Source organism: Periplaneta americana, chromosome 15 (assembly GCF_040183065.1).
Source record: "Periplaneta americana isolate PAMFEO1 chromosome 15, P.americana_PAMFEO1_priV1, whole genome shotgun sequence".
Taxonomy (NCBI): Eukaryota; Metazoa; Arthropoda; class Insecta; order Blattodea; family Blattidae; genus Periplaneta; species Periplaneta americana.
The window spans coordinates 51,758,416-51,780,530 of NC_091131.1; the positions used below are offsets into that span (position 1 = coordinate 51,758,416).

At 34.2% G+C, this 22,115-nt stretch overlaps 1 protein-coding gene and 1 non-coding gene across 2 annotated transcripts in view; both read left to right on the forward strand.

Annotated features, from left to right (window-relative positions):
- The window catches only part of LOC138714919 (uncharacterized), a 195,606-nt gene that overhangs the window by 21,269 nt on the left and 152,222 nt on the right, over positions 1 to 22,115 (forward strand). The window lies entirely within an intron of this gene.
- On the forward strand, positions 4,364 to 4,436 carry TRNAY-GUA (transfer RNA tyrosine (anticodon GUA)). Its single transcript has one exon. It is a non-coding gene; the product is annotated as a tRNA-Tyr (tRNA).

The window sequence follows — 22,115 nt, forward strand, 5'->3', positions numbered from 1 at the left end:
TCCTATTGAATTAATCTTACGTTTCAATTATGAAATTAATAAAATTTCACAAATCTACAAATTCAGCATCTCTGTACAAAGTTTTATAATTTATACACATGAATGAATGAAATGCAATGAGATGAAATTAAATACTAAAATACAATCTTATATTTCAATTAACAAGTTTCATGAAATGTATACTACATTATAACCTAAGCAAATAACTAATCCTAATATTCACTAGAATGTAGTTTAAATTTCTGTGGGTTGATATGTCTGAAGACGTTACACAGCTTTCCGTAAAACAATGTTGTTACAAGCAGTTTCTAAATTTTATACAACACATTTATCGTGAATCTATTTTAAATTATTATCATAATTTATTTCTATCAACTGTTAATTTGAATATTAATAGCAAAATATATAAAAACTATAGAAAAAATAATAATAATTTAGTGGATATATGCAAATTTTATCATGTGTTCAGATTACAACTTTTGTGAACGTAATTTACATATCTCATAAAATCTTGATAACAACATTTATTTTGGAACACGGGAGTACTTGGTGTCGCACCTGTCTAATGGACAAACTAGTTCAAGACGTTGCAGTTCAAATTTGTGACACTCAAATAAATGTTAGACTGTTGCTGATTGCAAAAACACCCTAAGTCGCACAATACAAATTCTCAGTAAACTTGAAGAAACATTATGTCGGTTAAATGAGGGACTTATACTCTTGACTGTGTGAAGAATTTGATTTCTGAGTTAGGGAATAGGATATATTAGGGCATAATTAAGTATTCCTTATGATGAGATGGCAAACGAGGATAACGATTATGTGAGTGGAAAATCCTTATCCCGAGACAGATACTTTTACACATTCTAAATCGACACTCAGTTCCCGTCTTTACTTTCATGAATTCATCTAAGGACATCCCGTAAAAATTCATATCCTTCGGCAGTATTTTAATCCGCGCACATCTTCCTAATAACCACATACAGAGGACGACACAATTGACAAGTATCTATGGTATTCAAATTTCCATGTGTGTGAATTTCTACATATGGAGTTTGCGAACAATATGTTCAATATTGAATATCCTCTGCCCCCGGGCACAATGCACATGACATAGGTCCTAACTTTCACTCAGAATATAATGCCTTTTGTTTAAAGCAGTACCTCACTACGGATTATCAATAGCGATTGTAAAGTTGGACAGCTTTGTATGTATTATTAATGTCGTTATTACGGAAACATTCATTTTTATGGAAACAGAATTCTGCTTCCTAATTCTGAAAAATTCGCTTATGAATGGCGGGTTTCTATGGCAGCAGATTTTCCGCATGTACGAAATCATGTAGTTGAAGTTACTAACAATTGAATGCCGAGCAATATTGGTTGCCATGGAAACGCTGGCCGATCTGTATCGGTGTTTCCGCAACGCCCGCTGGATACGCCGCTCTGATTGCCACCCATCGCAACTACAGTTGCTCTCCGCACCTAGCGGTTTTCGGAAGATTTCCCTCACTTGCATGGCATATCTTGACCCGTATAAGTCACGCCTTCATCTCTATCTAACCGCAACAAAATTTTGTTAAGTGGTGACCCTCTTGAGATTGGGTTGAGTACAATTTCACCTCGACCTGTTGTCTTAGCTTCAAGGTTTAACGGTTTCCTTTTAGTGCCTCCAAGCAAACATTACATAGTACTTTTGAAATACAGTAGACAACAACAGTAGGTACTTCAATTAAGTCAATAATTTCTAGACAGTTTTTTTATTCTGCTCATCACTTTCATTTGGGTTAATTTAATTATTAATAATCTCGATCATCACTGCACAGTGAACTGCCACCATTTTGAATTAAAAAAAATAAATAAATAATTTTTTTAATCGTAAAATTTTTTTTTTCCCTATAGCAGAAGGACAGTGTTTTACACATACTAATTTTCATTATTGTACAAGACACAGTAATGGAGGAAAAAAATGTTGAATATTTCCAAATTTTACTGCTGTAAGCTATACCTAACCCCTTAATGTCCCACTACCCTCTGAGCCAGCATGGTCTTTAATTGGGATATCTTTACCTTTATATGTGTTTGTATTTCCATAGGCTTACTGAGCGTTATCTAATCTTGCCTAACTGATTTATGGTAAAATGTATAAAATGTCAAGGAAAATCATAATATACTTGCATTCGTAATCCAACTTCATTTTTCTCCACTGAAAATTCACTTGAACTCACCACAATTCAATTCCGACTTTGAAAGCCAACGATATAGCCGTTCATGGTTCATCTTTCTTATCATTTCTGTAGAGACGTTTTAATTTCAATGTTTCAAGTAGACTTGTTAATAGAAAATAAATATATATTTTTTTGTTCTGAACCTTCGTAGTAGAACTAAAATATTTACATATAGTCTAACAGAATTGTTTTTGTTTCCACGATTATCACTTTTAAAATTATTTTTCAATTTTGAAAGTTGTCACTTTGTTTAGTTTTTCTGATATTTTAAGGACCGGTTGTGTAAAGAATTTGAACCTAGATTAAGGGTTAAAATGACTGCCAATCAAGTTGAACCCAGGTTTTCTATTGCATGAATGCTAATCTAAGTTCATATTATTTCAATCTAAGTTAATATTTAACTCTCCAGTTTTCTCCAATTAATTTCCCTGAACCTAAATCAGAAGCATTCATATTTAATATTTAATCGGATCTGAAGCATAAAGTAAGAATTTTCGTGTACTCAACTTTATTGAGGTGAATTATGTCTATTTTGAACTATATTTATTTGAATAACATTGTTTAAGGTTGTAGAGTTTATTATTTAGCAGAAATGTGGTTATGGATATCAGTAATGAGGAATGTTAGCTTACAAACGTCTATTGTTGTTAATCATTAAAAAAACATGCTTGTAATTGTTGATAATTTAATGAATTTCGAGTTTATGAAACAAATAAATGTGTAAGTAATAAGAAAATATATGTACCTTAAGGAGTTTATTAATACTTAATATGCCGCATGTATATTTATTAAGTTACTCCAGCTCTTGATATTTTACAGATAACACGTAATTTTTATAAATGTCATCAAGTTATTCTAGTGCAAAACTGCACATTTAATAGACCATTTCCGCATATTTTGCAATGTTCTGTATTTTTTTTTTCAGTTTTTAGTCATTGAATAATTTATTTTGCCGTTTTCTATGATTTAATAATATTTAATATTCAATAAGTACAAGAAAAGAATGGACACTAGTTGTACAGTTTTCACTTTTCTCCACTCTCTTCTCCCCAGTAAGAGGTGAATTCCGTAGACCATGACCAGCAGCTCGTAATGACTCAATGTCAGACATGTCTGGGAAATTATACATTATGCGTGGAATTCTAAGGGGATTTCCCCTTTTAATTCTTTCGAGTTAGATAACTTAAAATATTTCACATAGCCTTGTTGAATCACACCTTAACACATCCTTGACCACAACCCGACAGAACTTCATTTCTGACATGACACTTTCCAGAATATTACGCTCAAAGTTTCTCGGACATCCGGGTTCGAAACATTGCACGAGTAACTGCGAAACTTGTGGTAGGTGAAAACGGTGTTGGTACAGGTTTTCTAGGGAGTACTCCTAATTTATCTTATAATTATCCCATCATTTTCGATCTTCCTCACTTGGAGATTAGGTACCATGCTTGTCTTTGTATCCTAATAGTTATTAGAGGGGAAAAATTCGCTCCAGCGCAGAGGATCGAACCCGGGTCCTTGGTTTTATGTACCAAGCGCTCTAACTACTGAGCTACGCCGAAGTTCAATCCGCAGCACCGGAGCGAATTCCTCTCCTCTAGTGTTTTTCCCTTTGTGGCCTTACTCCATATTCACATACATGTTGACATATATTAAGGCAACTGTCATTATACAAGGAGCGCACTCAATTGAGTGACTTTGGGATGCCACAGTAATTATGCACTGTTGGGCGAAGAATCTACGTTAAGATTAATTTTTGGTCCTACAGAATTTGTCTGTTATGGTAACAATAGTTATTAGAGGAGAAAAATTCGCTCCAGCGCCGGGCATCGAACCCCAGCCCTTGGTTCTACGCACCAAGCGCTCTGACCACTGAGCTACGCCGAAGTTCAATGTAACTGGTAACAGATAAATTCTGTAGGACCAAAAATTAATCTTTACGTAGATTCTTCACTCAACAGTGCATATACTGTGGAATCCCGGCCACCAAGTCACTCAATTGAGTGCGCTCCTTGTATAATGGCAGTTGACTTAATTATGTCAACATATTATAATTATGTCAAACATAGAGTAGGCCACAAAGGGAAAAACGCTAGAGGATGTGGGATTCGATCCGGTGCTGTGGATTGAACTTCGGCGTAGCTCAGTGGTTAGAGCGGTTGGTCTGTAGAACCAATGACCCGGGTTCGATCCCCGGCGCTGGAGCGAATTTTTCTCCTCAGATAACTATTGTTACCACAACAGTTAAATTCTGTAGGACCAAAAATTAATCTTTACGTAGTTTGTATCCTAAGTTCGTTAGTTCAAACTCGGTCAAAAGATGGTGGAATTTTAAATAAACTATAGCAATGGTCCTTGGCATGATTTCCTCAGTGAAAGAAAAATCTTTGAGTCTCATAATGTAGATTAACAGCAAAAGAAGAAACTTGTCACTGGATAAAAGACATCCAGGCAACATTTTCCAGTCAGCTGTTTCTCTCTCCATCATCTTCTAACTTTCCGAAAATTTTTCTCTGCAGAAAAACGTCTTTGTCACAGCAAATTTTCATACTGAAAAAAGCTATAAACAAGGTCTAAAAAATAGTGCGAGCTACATAACCCATTGTGCTATAGAAATGTAAAGTATTCATGGGTGAATAATAGACGTGCCTTCGAAATGAAAATATAAATACCTGTAAATAATTCCATAATTTCTAGTTACTTAGACACCGTTATCATCATCATCATCATCATCATCAACATCGTCATCATCTTCATAATCTTTGCTGAGAAACGGGAAAGTAATGCCACGAAAGATTTGATTCCCACAGAAAATCTTAATAATTCTTCACATAAGTAACAAAATAATCGATCATATTAAAGATTGGACTATTTATAAGTACATTCACAATTAGCAGAATTTCTCGTTTATTTGGTGAACAAGGCGCAATTAAAAAAATAACACAAATCAAACGCAAGATGAGACACATACATGGAGGAGACAATAAACTCCCTTTCTCTGCCGAGAATCGAATCCAGAGCCTCTCTATTTCAAACTAGCTAAGAAATCACTTTTGAGGTCGTAGTGATTGCATTGTCACTTTTTTTTTAAAGAAAACAGAGAGTTCGTTGGTTTAAGAGAACCCATAACTGCGATACAATTGCACCGTTTATTTTTATAGACAGATTCCTGTTCGTAGAAGCATGACCGAACATTTAAGAGACATGCAAAACCATCTAATAAACTTTCTAAAGTGTATTCAATGAAAACACTTCTATATGCAGCTGTGTTACTTCACAATAGAGATATCTTTCATAGATGAGTGGTTGCTTTGGCAACGAGAATATCCTATACAGATTTTAATATCGTTTTAAAACTTACATTTGTGTATTATATTTTTCCATATTGTGAAGCATTCCAGTTAGATAACCATGCTAAGGTCCAATTTAAGAGAGAATATGACATGAATCCTAGCTTTTGTGATGATATTATGATAGGGTGTCCATTTTGTTTTTATGAAAAAAGGGGACATTTACAAAAATTTTAAGGAGAAACCTGGGACATTTGCAAAAAAGAAAAAGAAGGGACAAATTTTATCGACAATATTTATATTGACCTGAAACTATGATTACGCATTGCACTATGTTATGCGAAAATAGCTTCTCATGCTGCCAGCTGCCTATCCCTTTCAGCCACTGCTTGTAAGGATAAAATGTAATTTAAATTTTCAAGTCTATGTGAATTGTGCTTGTTTACTTTTCCATTGACGTGGAACGTTGCCTCGTCACTAAAAATTAATTTGGCTGAAAGGCCTTACGCACTAATTGCAGTTTGTAGGGGTGAAATCGCAGACGAGAACGTAGGATCTTGGAAACGGTGGATTTAGAAATGTTTAACTGCAGGCTAGCTCTACGCACAGACTTTTGAGGACTGTGTACAAAAGCCTCCCGCACCTGTTCTACAGTTTCCGCACTGACAAGCCGTTTCCCTGAATGGCCTTCCTTTTTATCACATACGATCCATGCTCTACAAAATCTGTATACCACTTCAGAGTTTTGTCGGTAGTTGCCTCATGATGAAAATTCCGTCTGAAAGCACGCTGTACTCTTACTACACTCCGAATACTATGATATTCCAATACACACCAACTACAGTACTTTCCTGTTGATTCGCCATAACCTAAATGACCCTCTATGCTGCAGAATTCACACAGACTTGAAAATTTAACATTCAAATCATTTAACACAATTTTCTTATATCCAACATTGCTTTAATGACAAGCGAAATAGCAGCAACGGCGTTTTTTTTCTTTCTTCTTGTGCTGCCAACTGTTGTTTCGGCCAACAATTATCAATTACGCATTTCCTGAAATTCTTTGAGCTGTTCTTTCTAATGACACCGGTATGAATTTCTTAAAACACATAGTGACAGAATTATAGCAGTTTATAACCTCGGAATGTTTTTACGGACACACTGTATATTTGTATATAAATTTACATTCTTTGCGCCTACCAATTCACTGGTTTCTAAAATAATTTATTTGTGTCCTATTTCCAATTCCTCATCTTTAATAGCCGGAGGTCATGTTGTTTGACTAGGCAGTACCATGATCCTCTGATTTATTGGAACCGTTGAATCTGTTAAGGTCATATAAGGAAGTTTGAAGCAGATAATAGTGTTCGAAGTACAGTTCCTTTAGTCGCAGGACCTGCGTACGCTTTGATCATCTATCGGGTGCGTCTATAGACAGTTATCGGGACTCGAACTTGAGAGTTCGGAAATAGCGTTCCATACATTAGTATAGTAGCTATTTATTACACGTTCATTGAACTTATCCTGTAAAATTACTTGCAATTTACGATGCATAAGTTTGTTCCGCATGGTCTGGTACACCCTGTAAGTGAACATGAAATGTATATATTACAATGAAGCATGAGTTATGATACATTTTCAACGAAGGAAAAATAGCAGTCCAGAGTCTCGCTTAAAAAAAAACATGGTTTGTGAAGACACAGCCATTTTAAAAGAAGAAATATGAGAATGTCAAAACATTGTGATGGATGCTTATGATCGCAGATTCAGATATTATCTTCTATTTATGTTGCATTCGTAATCGTAATTCACTGTTTCTGTTTTATGGAACGTCTGCTGTTGTTACATTCCTCACAAAGGCCCGACAGGCGTGTTGCAGGTTGCATAATTCACGTACTCACAGCTTTCAAGTCACGTGACCGATCTATCACGCGAGGGTCAGGTATTCTTTCGTGTCCAGACCGCGAATGTGGCGGAAAGAGGCAAACGTTGCAAGATTTTGTACCTACACTCTTTTTAATCTGCTATTTTAATTAAAAATTATTATATTGTTTCCAAAATCCGATTCGAGTTTTTTCATGAAAGTAGACTATACGTCCTCAACGTTCATGATATCGAGGAAATAACTTTTTCTATATGTGTTTTTTCGCATTTAGTTGTGTTTTTTGTGTTATATTCTGACTCTTAGATAAATCTAAAATAGGTCCACTCCGATAATAAACATTATTACTATTGAGGAGTTTTTGCTCAAAAGTTAATAATATCTCCAGTTCGTTAAATTTTACATAAGAGAGAAAAACCTGAAATCGTTGGACCGAAGCACTTTTTTTCCAGGAGACAAAAACATAACAATGGAGCTTTCTTCATAGATTTACGTACCAAATTTTCGTAAATACATCATTTCTCATTCTCTAGCAATTTGTAAAAATTAGTTGCATTTATTAAGTTTTGAAAAAAATAGGGAATTGAGATATTAATCCTGAAGAAAAAAAATTAAAAAATTGTGAAAATATTAACTTAAAAAAAAACTTCCAATGAGAATATTGAAGCAGTTTGTTTGAAAAGCAGACAGCTTTTCCTAAAAATAAGAAAAGAAGTTATTCAGGGTGAATCAAAAGTCTGAAACCAAATAAATATCTCCCATATGATTTATTTTCGAGTACTGTAGGTGTTACCAGACCAAATGCTCTACCAGTGACACATTCGATTCTAGCCCTCAGCTATCTCAAAAGCCACCATTTTGGATGCAACTTTGAAATTTTAAATGGAAAGTGGGTCATGTAGGTACTCAAAATCGTGTGAAATTTTCTGAAAAAAAAAAAAGAACAATGGTGCAATCTGTTTTTAGATATCTCTAATCGTTTTAAAGTTATTTAAAGATAACTATCATAATGACACAAACATTAGTTACTGCACCTACAGATATTTTGTAACATTGTACAGTACTAAGGAGGCTTTGGAAAAGGTATTTTTATGCAATTCTGGTAATTAACTTTTTCTACTTTACTGTTTGGTTAACCTTCGGCATCGGAACTGGAATCCGGGGTAGCCTAGTGGATAAAGCGTCAGAACGTAGAGCTGAAAACCCGGGTTCGAGTCCTAGTGCCGGAGAGAATTTTTCTCCGCTCCACCCATCTTTCATCATAGTTAAGAAGGCTTTTTTTATTCAATTTCATTTTTATTAAAAGAGTTGCATTCTACTTCAATTGCCAATATATATTAAACAATCTCTGATACGTGACTATCCATCATCTCATACAGCAGAAGCTATAACATAACCTAAATAATATAAACAAGGTAAATGATAGAAAAGTTTTAATTATGGATGATGAAATAAACATAAATCATTTTAAAAGGTACAAATGTACATTGTTGGCAGACAAAGAAACCAATGTTAGGGATGTGATAAAAACAAACAAATGCCAGGAAGGTGATAAAAACAAATGCTAGGGAGGTGATAAAAATTGTAGGATAGCAGCCAAGATTGGTTGAAACACGTCTTTGTGTACCGTTTTATTTGTTAAAAGTGATATGACGTAGTAAAAGTGCAATATTCATTTAAAAATCTCATTTTTTTAAATAACATGGTACTTAAAATTTTAACAAATGTATTTTTATACTATTTTAATAGTTTTGAATAAGTAACTCTCTACTCAAAAATTATGGCATACCGTGATGTTTAGATCATCTTATTTAGTGTCCCATGAATTGAAAAATGTAGATTAAATCGCTTTTCTATGGAATAAGAAGCCATTATAATTATCTCCGCCCCTTATTGGCTAGTACGAATCAACATAATTCGAGTAGTATTGTCGGCTATGAGTGATAAAATTTACTATGAACAAGGGAATGTGACCCTGTACCACTTACATGACATCATTTATTTTATTTTTTGTTGTGGTCATTGTACGAATACCTACACTACAACATTTAATATGTTTGTTCCCTGTTTATATGGTACGGATTCGTGCAGGAAATATGTTAACAGGTACAATTCACGATAGATGCTATCGATGACGGAACAAGCTTGTGAATCTGTCTGTAAAATCGGCTGCAAACATGAATATATCATTATAAAGGTTCCAGATTTGTAGACATGACTCATCCTCTTGCATTTGTTTAGCAAAAAGCTCTGAAATCAGTTACTATAATACTATCTAAACCAATTTTATAACTCATTATTTGTATTCTACGTAGATTTTGTTTGGTTATTCACACATTCCAGCATTTAGATGTTGTAAAGAATTTTTTCAAGTTCATCTGAAATTAATTTACTTTCAAATTAAACAAAAAAATATGTAGTATTAATATATTTAGTTTTTCTTTCGCGGTTTTTGTGTCATTTCTTCTTTCGTTTTTTCTTTTTCCTCTTTTCTTTGCATTTCATTTTCCCTCTATATACGTTCTCGGGTTCCTTTACCTATATATGTAGAAATATCAAACAAGCTATTAACAGCTGGTGAAGGGGGGGGGGGGTTCATTTTTGTAATAGTTGGTGAAATGACTAAGTTTATTGTGAAAGCCTACTTACTCTCTCGCGTTTGTGAGTAGTAACCAGGAGGCAGGTACTTAACCCGTCCGAAAAGAGAACGAAGCATTCATATTTATTCAATTACGTCTGTTATAATATCATACACGTTACATGCGATTCGCTGTATGGCATAAATCATTTTTTTTCCTAATAATGTATGATAACACAATAATTTATACATATAACTCATGTATTATATTATATTCATATAGGTTTGTAAGTACGCTTCGGCTTACAATCAAAGCACATTAAGTCAAAAATGTTACTTCTGACAAGAAGGCATGTATTATTATGTACATAATGTATGTGTATAAACGTAGAATTGGAAAAATAAATAGAAACTAACAAAAAAATAATATTTTGAGGGTTCAAGTTTTTCATTCATGGTTCACCTTATATTACCGTTTTCATTTTGCTATTTCTCTGATAGATATCTCTGTAATTCCGAAAATTGTGTGCTTCGGAGTTCCTATAGAATTTGTTTCCTGGTATAATCGTTTTCCCCATTTCATAAATCATTCCCCGTCTATAGCGCTGTCCCGCTTATAACGCTTTAAGGCCACAGTCTGTTGACGAGCGTATCAACGAGGTTATACTGTATTTTATTTTCCCGTGCAAGTGTGAGCGCACGTTCTGCTGTCCTTGGCAAACAAAAATCGGCAGAATTACAAATGCTTACTTAAGAAGAGTATAAGCCACAGCTGAATGCTAATGTTATTAATAGTTAGACCACGAATCAGTCAGGCATGAGGGTGAAAATTGCTCATAAAATTAGTCGTGCCACGCAGACTCTCTCAGTAATATCTCGGCATCGAGAGTAGCATCAACCTGTGCGACCACTGTTTGATTTGTAATCGCGAATTCTGCAATATTAAAGTGTTAATAGACACGTACGATATACTTTGAGTGAACCATAGAGAAAAATTTGTTATGAGCTGGGATTACTTTGGGAATGTCGCTTCATATGAAGGGAAAATACATTTCATGGCCTTTATTAATTACTTCCCTTATCACAGACCATATTCTGTATTTGTAAACTCAAGTAAAAAAACGTCCAAATCAACACAAATAGGCTATGGTTTTATTTCCGGAACTGGGTGATGTATTCTACGTGCCAGTGTATTCCTGATATAACGCTGAACTTTTAGTAATTATACGTATTTAAAAATCACAAAGTAGAACATAAAAAAATGTTCGAACATTTTTAAGAAAATTTTCCCAGAACAGTTACAATTTAACTATGCTCTTACTAGGCAAGTGTTTGCATTACCATGCAAGATGACCATTGACCATTCTAGACCAATTATAGGAATTACAGTGCGTAAATGCATGGTCAGTACACAGTATACCGTTATGATGGAGAAGAGCAATTTCAACCGAATAATACGCTATACTAAAGAAAATTGATGCACATGCTCTGAGAAGATTATGTCAGTTTCTATTTTAGTGCCAGAGTTTTTGCAATGAAACTAATACCTTAGGCTCTGACGAAAATCATTTTGTTGTTGTAATGTTATCTAACTTATAGTAATGTTATAAGAGGTCTGAGATCCCCCGATAAATCCACAAGCAAAGCAAGTGGATTTATCTGGATAATCTCAGATCTCGAGTGACATTTATTAGGACTATTTCGTGAATAAAATAAAAATGTAAATAATATATCTCTCATATTCGCTCAAAAAATGTTAATAATTGTACACTTAGAATACTTAACATATTCAGACATTGTGAAGTCGAAATACAGTAGATGAATATCGATTACGGTACTGCAATATAGAAATTGGATGTTATTCAGTAATGTCAATTGAGAAAAGCGAAATACAGGTTTAACAATGTTAATTACATGTACTGGGCTTTTCTCTTGTTATTATAACATAAACATTTTCATTATCTGCTGAAATCAAATTTAATTTAAACATTTTATAATATAATTACAAATAACCTGATTAATACACTAATTAAATGAACATTAATACATTAATTAAATGAACAATTGTTATGAAAGAGTGTCATTTTCTTTAGATACGTTGGACATGGAATTAGAAGATGAAGATGTAGATGTGGAAGTAGGATTTAGCATTTTATTTAGTACAATGGATTCATGCTCATCGCTTTACGGGGAAACAGTTGGCGACACTGACTATACAAAAGAATGGCCATGTGATAAATTGATAGTGATAAATCGAGCTGCAAAAATTATCGCGATGTATGACTGTGATTGGTTGGAATTCAAAATGTCATTACACTTCATTGGTCGAAAATGGAATGACATCATATAAACGAAATAGTCTAGTAAAACTGATATTATACGAACTGTATAACATTTATTCCGTTGCTATAGTAACATTAAATATTTTATATACAAGCTGCTGGCATGATCAGTGGAGGCACTAGCATTTTTTTCGAGATAATTATAGTAGACAGTTTTTCATTGTGCTCACAATATTGAAATTTATTGATAGTCAAAATAAATATTTATTATAATATATTAATACTGATTGAGAGTTCATGGTGGCATCGCGATTAAAGAGTTTCGCTGCAACCTGGAATATTGCGCATCCGTTCCCGATACAATTATGGAATTTCTTCCTTGATCTAATCCTATTGGACACACTATCTATGGTCCTGGGGCTTACTCAGGCTCTAATAGAAATGAATAGTTTTTTTTAGAAATCCCATAAGTCAAAGTTTAACAACATTGAGTTTATCGCTAATTTCTGTTCTATAGGGATAGATATACCGTCTTGTATAAAATACCACAAATTAAACTGTATTTCTGTTACGACATGTGCAATTTAAATTAGGTTTCGTGGTTAAGGCCCATAAGTCAGGGACAAGGCTGACACAGAATGAACAAAACTATAGCCCAAGCTGTTGTGTTTGGTATATTAATTATTTTGTGTTTGAGTTTTGAGTGTGTTCAAATAATTTTATCTTTTGTGTAATGTATTATTGTATTAGATTATTTCATGGAGAACTTTATTATTTATGTCCTTAGTAACATTTCGTACAGGTTAGAATTTATTCACACGAATCAAAAATTATGACGTTAGTTATTAGAAACTGGTTTTGAGAAACAAATTCGTACTATTTTTCAAACAAATTTTCAGCCATTTTCCTTATGTCCACAAATGAAAGTCAAAGTCAAAGTCTAGATTTTCGGCGACTTCGAAGTAAAGTCATGATTGAAGTTTACTTTCGTCAAATTGTCAACTGTGAATAGGAAAATAGCGACTTTGTTTTTTCCAAAGTCAACTTTGCTCCAAAGTCTTGTCTATGAATACGACCCTTACACATTAAAATAATTGGTCTATAAAAATACCTCTGTTGTCATGGTAACTTTGAACACTGAGCTTCATTTCTATACGCCAGTATTAGGGGACGGATGATACAAATCTCGCTAAAAGAAACCTTATGTGTTTCTACATACTGTATTTACATTGTGTGCCGCATTCATTATCTTCCCATAAACTTTCCCCTCACCCTCCTTTCCCCTAAAAAGTAAATAATGTTTCAATATGGCCTACCTTTTCACAGACTTGTAATCTTGTGTGCTCTATTATGGCGTCAGAAACTAGGCCTGCGGAAACAATGGGAAATACGTAGTGGTGGGAGGAGTGTATTGTTGGAGAGGGGAACTAGGAAGTGTAGCGGTGAACGCATAGCATTACCGGTGCGAATTTTTTTTAGAAAAGAGCGGCGTAAGTCGACATAAACCATAAAAATATGTTTATACCCGAATGTTGGTAATGGTTATGGTAATGAAAGACATCCATGGTTAATTCTGACGAAAGCAGATTCCTTTAGTAGAAAATATGATGTAATCTCATAATTTATATTAGAAACTTAAGTAGCTGTTGTCTGTTCATATTAAAATGTAAATGAAATACGATAAAATATTTTAAGCATCGCATGATTTGAAAACGTCATTTCATATGTGTGACGTTACAGTCTTAGTTATTCCAATACCGTTTCCCACATTGGGACAGAGTGAAATATTTCTACACTTCGTATTTAAGTTCCAGGCAGTTGCTTGTTCGCCAATCGCTGCAGAAATTTGCTCACACAGATTATTCCTGTTGAAAAAAATTAAGACGAATAAATTTTGTATCTATCTGGAGTAGTGTACAACGTACAAACCACATCATCCTCGTCATCTCTGCCCAGAATACATCCTGCTTTTCGCAATGCACTTTTCACTTTCTCAATTAAGCTGGACATATCCTACAATATTTTCCGCACAATTTCTTCGATCAGTTCTGTTAAAAAATATTAGTGTAACAAGATTTGTAATAGTTTACTTAGTTATTCATTTACATCATTTATATATTTATTCACTCATCTAGGCCTACTTATTCATTTAATCAATAATATATACGTGAATAATCAATGTACTTACTATTTTGTTTATATATTCAGCAATTCATTATGCATTTGTTTTTACATATCTTAAAATTGTACAAAAAAATGAACAAAAACGTTTTGAACTCTTCAGACATTCATAGTTGTTTTACTGCTAGTTGCTAAGCAACATATTAATACTTGACAATTGAACGCAGAAAACTGCTGGGAGGAAGAATGACATTAAAGAGCAGAACACGTACGTGAAATTCAGTTGAACGTCGCTATCAAATCAGCTGATCGTGCGACGAACTCGATGTTCCGTCATCTGTGAAGAAAAGATTACTCAATATTCATGTAGGATTATCTGTGTGTAAAGAATTTAACACACTTCCTGTCAATATACCACCCACACTTTTTTCTTTCTCTTTCATCCTTCCTATTGCCTCTTTTCTTTCCTTAAATATTAATCTATGTAATTTCCTTCGTTTCTCCTTTAATTTATTATTTGTCATCACCTTCGTCTTTTCTATTATTTTTTCCATAATTTTACTCTGATTCCTCCTCTCCTCTCCTCTCCTCTCCTCTCCTCTCCTCTCCTCTCCTCTCCTCTCCTCTCTCCGTATCTTCCCTTCTCTTCCCTTATTCTCTTCCTTCCCTCTTATACTTATTATCTTTTCCGCTTTTCAAGTTACCCTCCTTAAGTTTATTTTCAATCATTCTCTCTCTCTGTCATAAGGGAAAGTGTTTGGGAGTTTCCTAAGATCGATAGCGACAAGTCAGAGAAAGTTTCTTGTAAAGTTGTCAACACTGGACGTTTCGAAAGCCTAGCTGTTCATTTGTAGGATGAGTCTGGCATAACACACATATCTACTCTTCCATATTTGTCACAGCCTTGAAGCGGGATTCCTTTGACTGTTTCTTACCTAATTGGGTCTACAACGTTGTGCAAATCTTGGGAAATCGCCACGGCAGAGCGCATCATGGACACTGTTTTCCGCTCCACTGATTTTATACTGGTTTTCGAATCAAATAGAAAAGTTACAGCAATATCTGTTCATAAAACCATTAATTAGAGTAGAATGTATACAGAATGTCCCGTTATAACAATCACATCCATAGCGAAGGAATGCTTGTATTTTGATTAAATGCTATTCCATAAACATTAGACTACCACTAAACACCGCGTGTTTTTTCTGGTTAGTCATAATGGATTTAACATTGCCGTAAGAAATCTTTGTATGTATTAAGAAATAACTTCGTCAGTGGGCCTTGTTTAGGAAACAGCAGGCTTTGACTTTTTGTAAAAAAGATCATAATAAAATTTGTGCGAGATCGTGCGTATTTGCTTGCTTTCCGCACAAAACCAATACGCGGTAAGTGTGAAATACCACATTCAGTATTCCCAAAGTAACACACATAACAATTTCCCTCTTCTTACCGCTTAAGCGCCATATTCATTTTACTGCTTTAGGCTTTTAACATATTATTTTTAGAGACGTTTAACATAGTAATAATTATAAATTGGAAACTTACCACTGCAATTTCACCTAAATTGCACTGTTAATTACTGTTTTTAAATATTTGCAAAAATTAAGTAAACTCTACAACACCACAAAAGTTTCTGCATTTGTAATGCAAGTAACATTAGGGAAGCCGTGAAAAAATCAACAAGATTCCAGATGCCGATGTTATTACTGCAATATGTTATATAAATAATATTGTTAAAATATTAAAATGGAAAATAAATCATTACATAACCTTACCGTTTGTTTTAAGTTCGCATTTATAGACTGGGAAAAAAAAAAGACAGACGTATATCACGGCCTGCTGGAGTATAGTAAACACAGAAAACATTTTATAGCAACAATGTTGAAGATAGATATATTTGTTTTCCAAAGTTGCCGTCATTGAACAGAAACCAAGATGGAGATTTCATTGCAACTAATTAGAAATTCCTCTTTCAGGTATGTAATAAACGATCTTCGCACAAAATAATGTACGATACACTAGCGGTATGTTTGTTTTCATGTTCTCGGAAATTAAAAAAGCTCAACTACGTTTCGCTTTTTCAATCTTTTCCTCGAACATGAAAATGTCAACATACCGCTCTTGTAACGCTTATTACTATTATGGTTTCCAAGTCGAAGCTTGATGTTCTCTTGTTTCACAAATTGTCAAAGCCTGCTAATTTCTAAACTTGGCCCGCTAATTAACTTATTTCTACTATGTTTTATGCATAGGTTTCTTATGGTATGTCAAATCCCTATGTCCTATAAAAAACACGGTATGTCTATATTCTCGTTTAAATTATTTGCTATTTGTTTTCAGCTAGAAGCCAAGTTGTGGCTTTGTAATCGAACAAGTGAATTTTTATTATGTAAAATTGTACGAAATTTCAGTCATGTAGCAACAATATTGTAAGATTTTATTTATTTGTCATGTTGTTATTTACGTACATATTTTCAATACGCACAGTACTTCTTAATGAGTTGTTTTTAAAGGTCTGTAGTTACAAAAATGTTATGTTCCAAGTGGTCTCTTTTCATCCAATTTCCCTAAAAAATAGCGTAGGCCTCTAAATTTCCATACTTACGGTGTATACAGATGTATGCGTATATAGCACGTTAAAATCAAAGTTATTAGCCTGCTATTGGATTTACTGAAATTGGGTTCTTGTGAAAACCTCGAATTTAGTGATGTTTAAAACATAACAGCCCTTACCCTATATTTCGCGTAATGTATGGGAAAGTCCATAGAGGCCTAAGACTTAGCAGCCGACTACTGGTCTCAAGTCCGCATACCTCAAAAGAAGTGAACGATCATCCGACCAGTACGGCGTAACGTGTTGTTAGCATGGTGATCTCCCCAGCTGTTATAGCTGGCTTCCGAAACCAGATTTCACTACCTATTGTAACTTCCCAAATTCATCACGATCCTGTACAATACACTGGCCGAAATTTCATTACAAGATTTCTTCCCCCACAAAGAATCGATCCAGCGCTTATTCCGTGACGATATCCCATGGCATGGCGTCTTAGACCACGACGTTATGAAGCGAGGTCCTTATTTTTCGTTAGTAGCAAAAATATACTAATTTGTTATATTGATTCATTCAATAAATCTTGTTCTGTGCCGACCTAACAAATATTAAAATTTTACTATCGTTACTAACTCATTTAGTTGTCATGGAGACTAATTAGTCTAATCATTAACCACGTTGAACAAATTGCACGACTAGTAATTAATAACACTGTGTAGTTGCTATTTCCAGTGTGTAGCGATTTGTTTGGTTTAATGCAACAAATTTCCTCCTTGTTAAAACTATATTTTATTCAGTCCGCGGGCCACAAGTTGATCCCTGCGGGCGACATTCTTGCGTATGCATTCAAACGCATGGGCGGCCAATTAGGAACATCCGCAAGCCCTGCGCTTCTTTATGTTCCCACGGCACTCGACGTGATCCGCCCGGTGGCTGCGGGCCGTGTTGTGCGTGTTTGGAGGTAACATTACCTGCTACGGGATGTATGAGGAGTTAGCGAGAGCATAGTAATTGGGATGAAGATAAAGAGGAATAAGTATCAGAAGCTGCTGCTGAAGGTTATTATTATTATTATTATTATTATTATTATTATTATTATTATTATTATTATTACTATTATTATTATTATGTCTAATTTATTTACGTGGCATGAATGCATCCTAATGACTAAATTAAAGACTTGAAGTAAATAAGGATCTAAGTGCCATTTTCAAACATTCGAAGAAAATGAGTTATAAACAAGTTGAAGCTATTGGAATATATAAGTCTCGGCATTTTTATATAATATAATAATAATAATAATAATAATAATAATAATAATAATAATAATAATATTCTTTAGTTGGTTATTTAACGACGCTGTATCAACTACTAGGTTATTTAGCGTCGATGAGATTGGTGATAGCAAGAGGGTATTTGGCGAGATGACGCCGAGGATTCGCCATAGATTACCTGGAATTCACCTTACGGTTTGGGAAAACCTCGGAAAAACCCAACCAGGTAATCAGCCTAAACGAAGATCGAACCCCCGCAAGAGCGCAATTTCAGACCGGTAGGCAAGCGCCTTAACCGACTGAGCCATACCGGTGGCTTAATAATAATAGTAATAATAATAATAATAATAATAATAATAATAATAATAATAATAATAATCCAAGTGGATTTAAAGAAACCCGGAGGTTCATTGCCGCCCTCACATAAGCCCACCATCGGTCCCTATCCTGTGCAAGATTAATCCATTCTCTATCATCACATCCCACTTCCCTCAAATCCATTTTAATATTATTCTCCCATCTACGTCTCCGCCTCCCCAAAGGTCTTTTTCCCTCCTGTCTCCCAACTAACACTTTATATATGCATTTCTGGAGTCGCCCATACGTACTACATGCCCTGCCCATCTCAAACGTCTGGATTTAATGTTCCTAATTATGTCAGGTGAAGAATAAAATGCGTGCAGTTCTGCGTTGTGTAACTTTCTCCATTCTCCTATAACTTCATCCCTCTTAGCCCCAAATATTTTCCTAAGAACCTTATTCTCAAACATTCTTAATCTCTGTTTCTCTCTCAAGGTTAGAGTCCAAGTCTCACAACCATACAGAATAACCGGTAATATAACTGTTTTATAAATTCTAACTTTCAGATTTTTGGACAGCAGACTAGATAACAAAAGCTTCTCAACCGAATAATAAGAGGTATTTATCATATTTATTCTGCGTTTAATTTCCTCCCGAGTGTCATTTATAATTGTTACTGTTGCCCCAAGATATTTGAATTTTTCCACCTCTTCGAAGGATAAATTTCCAATTTTTATATTCTCATTTCGTACAATATTCTGGTCACGAGATATAATCATATACTTCGTCTTTTCGGGGTTTACTTCCAAACCTATCGCTTTACTTGCTTCAAGTAAAATTTCCGTGTTTCCCTAATCGTTTGTGGATTTTCTCCTAACATATTCACGTTATCCGAATAGACAAGAAGCTGATGTAACCCGTTCAATTCCAAATCCTCTCTGTTATCCTGAACTTTCCTAATGGCACATTCTGGAGCGAAGTTAAAAAGTAAAAGTAATAGTGCATCTCCTTTTCCAATTCCTCATAGAAGCTATTCTTTATATGGTCGTCTTTCTCTTCTGTAGGGGTGTGAGCATTTATAACTATGATATCGCACTATCTACGCATAAATACATACTAAATACGATAACCTGTCACTGATAAATTCGACTTTTTTTACTGCAGAATTTATTCTTTTATGAACAAAGAATCCTGTTCCTCATTGGTGATTATTGTTTCCTTCCCCATAATACAACAGGTAATTGTTATAGGCTTACTTACTTACTGGTTTTTAAGGAACCCGGAGGTTCATTGCCGCCCTCACATAGGCCCGCCATTGGTCCCTATCCTGAGCAAGATTAATCCAGTCTCTATCATCATATCCCACCTCCCTCAAATCCATTTTAATATTATCTTCCCATCTACGTCTCGGCCTCCCCAAAGGTCTTTTCCCCTCTGTCCTCCCAACTAACACTCTATATGCATTTCTGGATTCGCCCATACGTGCTACATGCCCTGCCCATCTCAAACGTCTGGATTTAATGTTCCTAATTATGTCAGGTGAAGGATAGGCTAGGTACATAAATTATTTCAATAAAAATACAATTTTCAAATTTTCACAAAATTGGGACTTAGACCCTTATTTACTTCAAGTTTTCAGTTGATCAATTTCCAAGCGATTGACTTCATATACAGTCATGAGAATCGCAGCGTTTGTTGTGTTTAATGATTACTAGTACATGTTAGACAAATCTTAGTGGAGTTATTCGGTTTAGCTTCTGACTGCGTCATGATAAGCAAACAGAAATTAATTAATGAAAACAATAGGAAGAAATAAAAGTGAAGAACAGTATAACTACATTACTGAAGAATGGAAAGAATTAAAGATGAAAAGAAGAAGACAAGGCAAGAGGGGTAACAAGAATGACAAAAAGAAGAAAAAGCTTAACAATGGTGAACAGTATAAAAAATCGAATGCATGTAGAACAACGCCTTTGATGCTGCTGGTCTTGCAAGGCCGCTGCCTCTTATAAGGCTTCTAGCGTGGGCTTCACAGAGCCTTATAAGGCTCGTGTATGCAAAGACTGCATCCCCCAGACTCCGGTCACGTGACTCGTAATTGTACGTAAACATGTCACCTAGCAACAGTCTAATTATCGGACGAGGGCAATGAACACAGAACGTTCCAGGAACATGGCATCTCATAAAGAAGCCACATTCCCAGAAGCTGTCGAGATGCACAGTCCACGATAAGAGGACGTTCTTAGTGGCTGAGGAGGTCGACACAAAAATATGTTTAATTCCCGAGGTTGAGGTACTCTGCTCGTTCAGTGGCGGCTAGACATGTTTAAGAATATTTGGTATTCAGATTGCCTTACTAGTTTTAAAACCAAGAGTAACTATTATTCAATCCTACTATTTGTAGTTTCAAATACCGTACATTTTAGAGAAATTAATTAATGACACTTAAGGGATTAGGTATAGCTTACAGCAGTACAATTTTTGGAAATATTCAACATTTTTTTCCTCCATTACTGTATCTTGTACAATAATTAAAACTGGTATGTGTAAAACACTGTCCTCCTGGTATATGAAAAAAATATATTTACGATTTAAACAAAATTATATATATATATATATATATATATATATATATATATAAAATTCAAAATGGTGGCAGTTCACTGTGCAATGATGAAGCGTTTCCCTCATTACTCATAAACTTGTTAACCATTTTATGTTCTCTCTTTTTTATTTTATTGCTGTAACTCATGTTTAAAATATCATGCTTTTTCAATTACATTCATTAATAAATAATATATATTTTTTTAATTTTGTGTTAGAAGAAAATATTGATATTAGACCATTTTTAAATGAATTGATTTTTATCAGACAATCTATCAAAGGTATAGAAGTAATTTTGCATCATATTGTAGATATGACATGCATAAATACGCAAAAAAAATTTCATCATAGAATGATGGATAGTTTGAGCTGTGAGAGAAACGCTTTATTACTGCACAGTGAACTGCCACCATTTTGAATTTTGAAAAAAATATACAAATGATTTTTTTTTAATTCGTAAAATTATTTTTTTTCATATATCAGAAGACAGTGTTTTGCACTAATTAATTTTCGTTATTGTACAAGATACAGCAATGGAGAATAAAATGTTGAATATTTCTAAAATTTTACTGCTGTAAGCTGTACCTAACCCCTTAACCCCTGTAAAAACGACAACTTTTTTCCCTAATCATTTTTTCAACCAATTATTTAGAGCATGTCTATTATGTAAAGGACTAGTAAAATCCAAATTTTTAACTCCAAAATGTTTTTGGTTTTTTAATTTTTTTTTCAATTTTTTTTAGAAATTTTTTAAAATCTAAGTTTTCAATAGAAGATCTCATTTTTTAGCTTCCTTTTTTTTGGTTCCATTAACAAGATATAGGGAAACATTTCTATGCATTAATTTTATGAAATATCTAATATATTCATTTTCAAAAAATTTTTTGAAATTCTAAATATGTTATTTTTTCTACAGTTCATGAAAGAAAATAGATTAATAAAATAAACTAGCAGTATTTCTTACATAATAAATGCACAGAAATATGCAGCTAGCTCATAA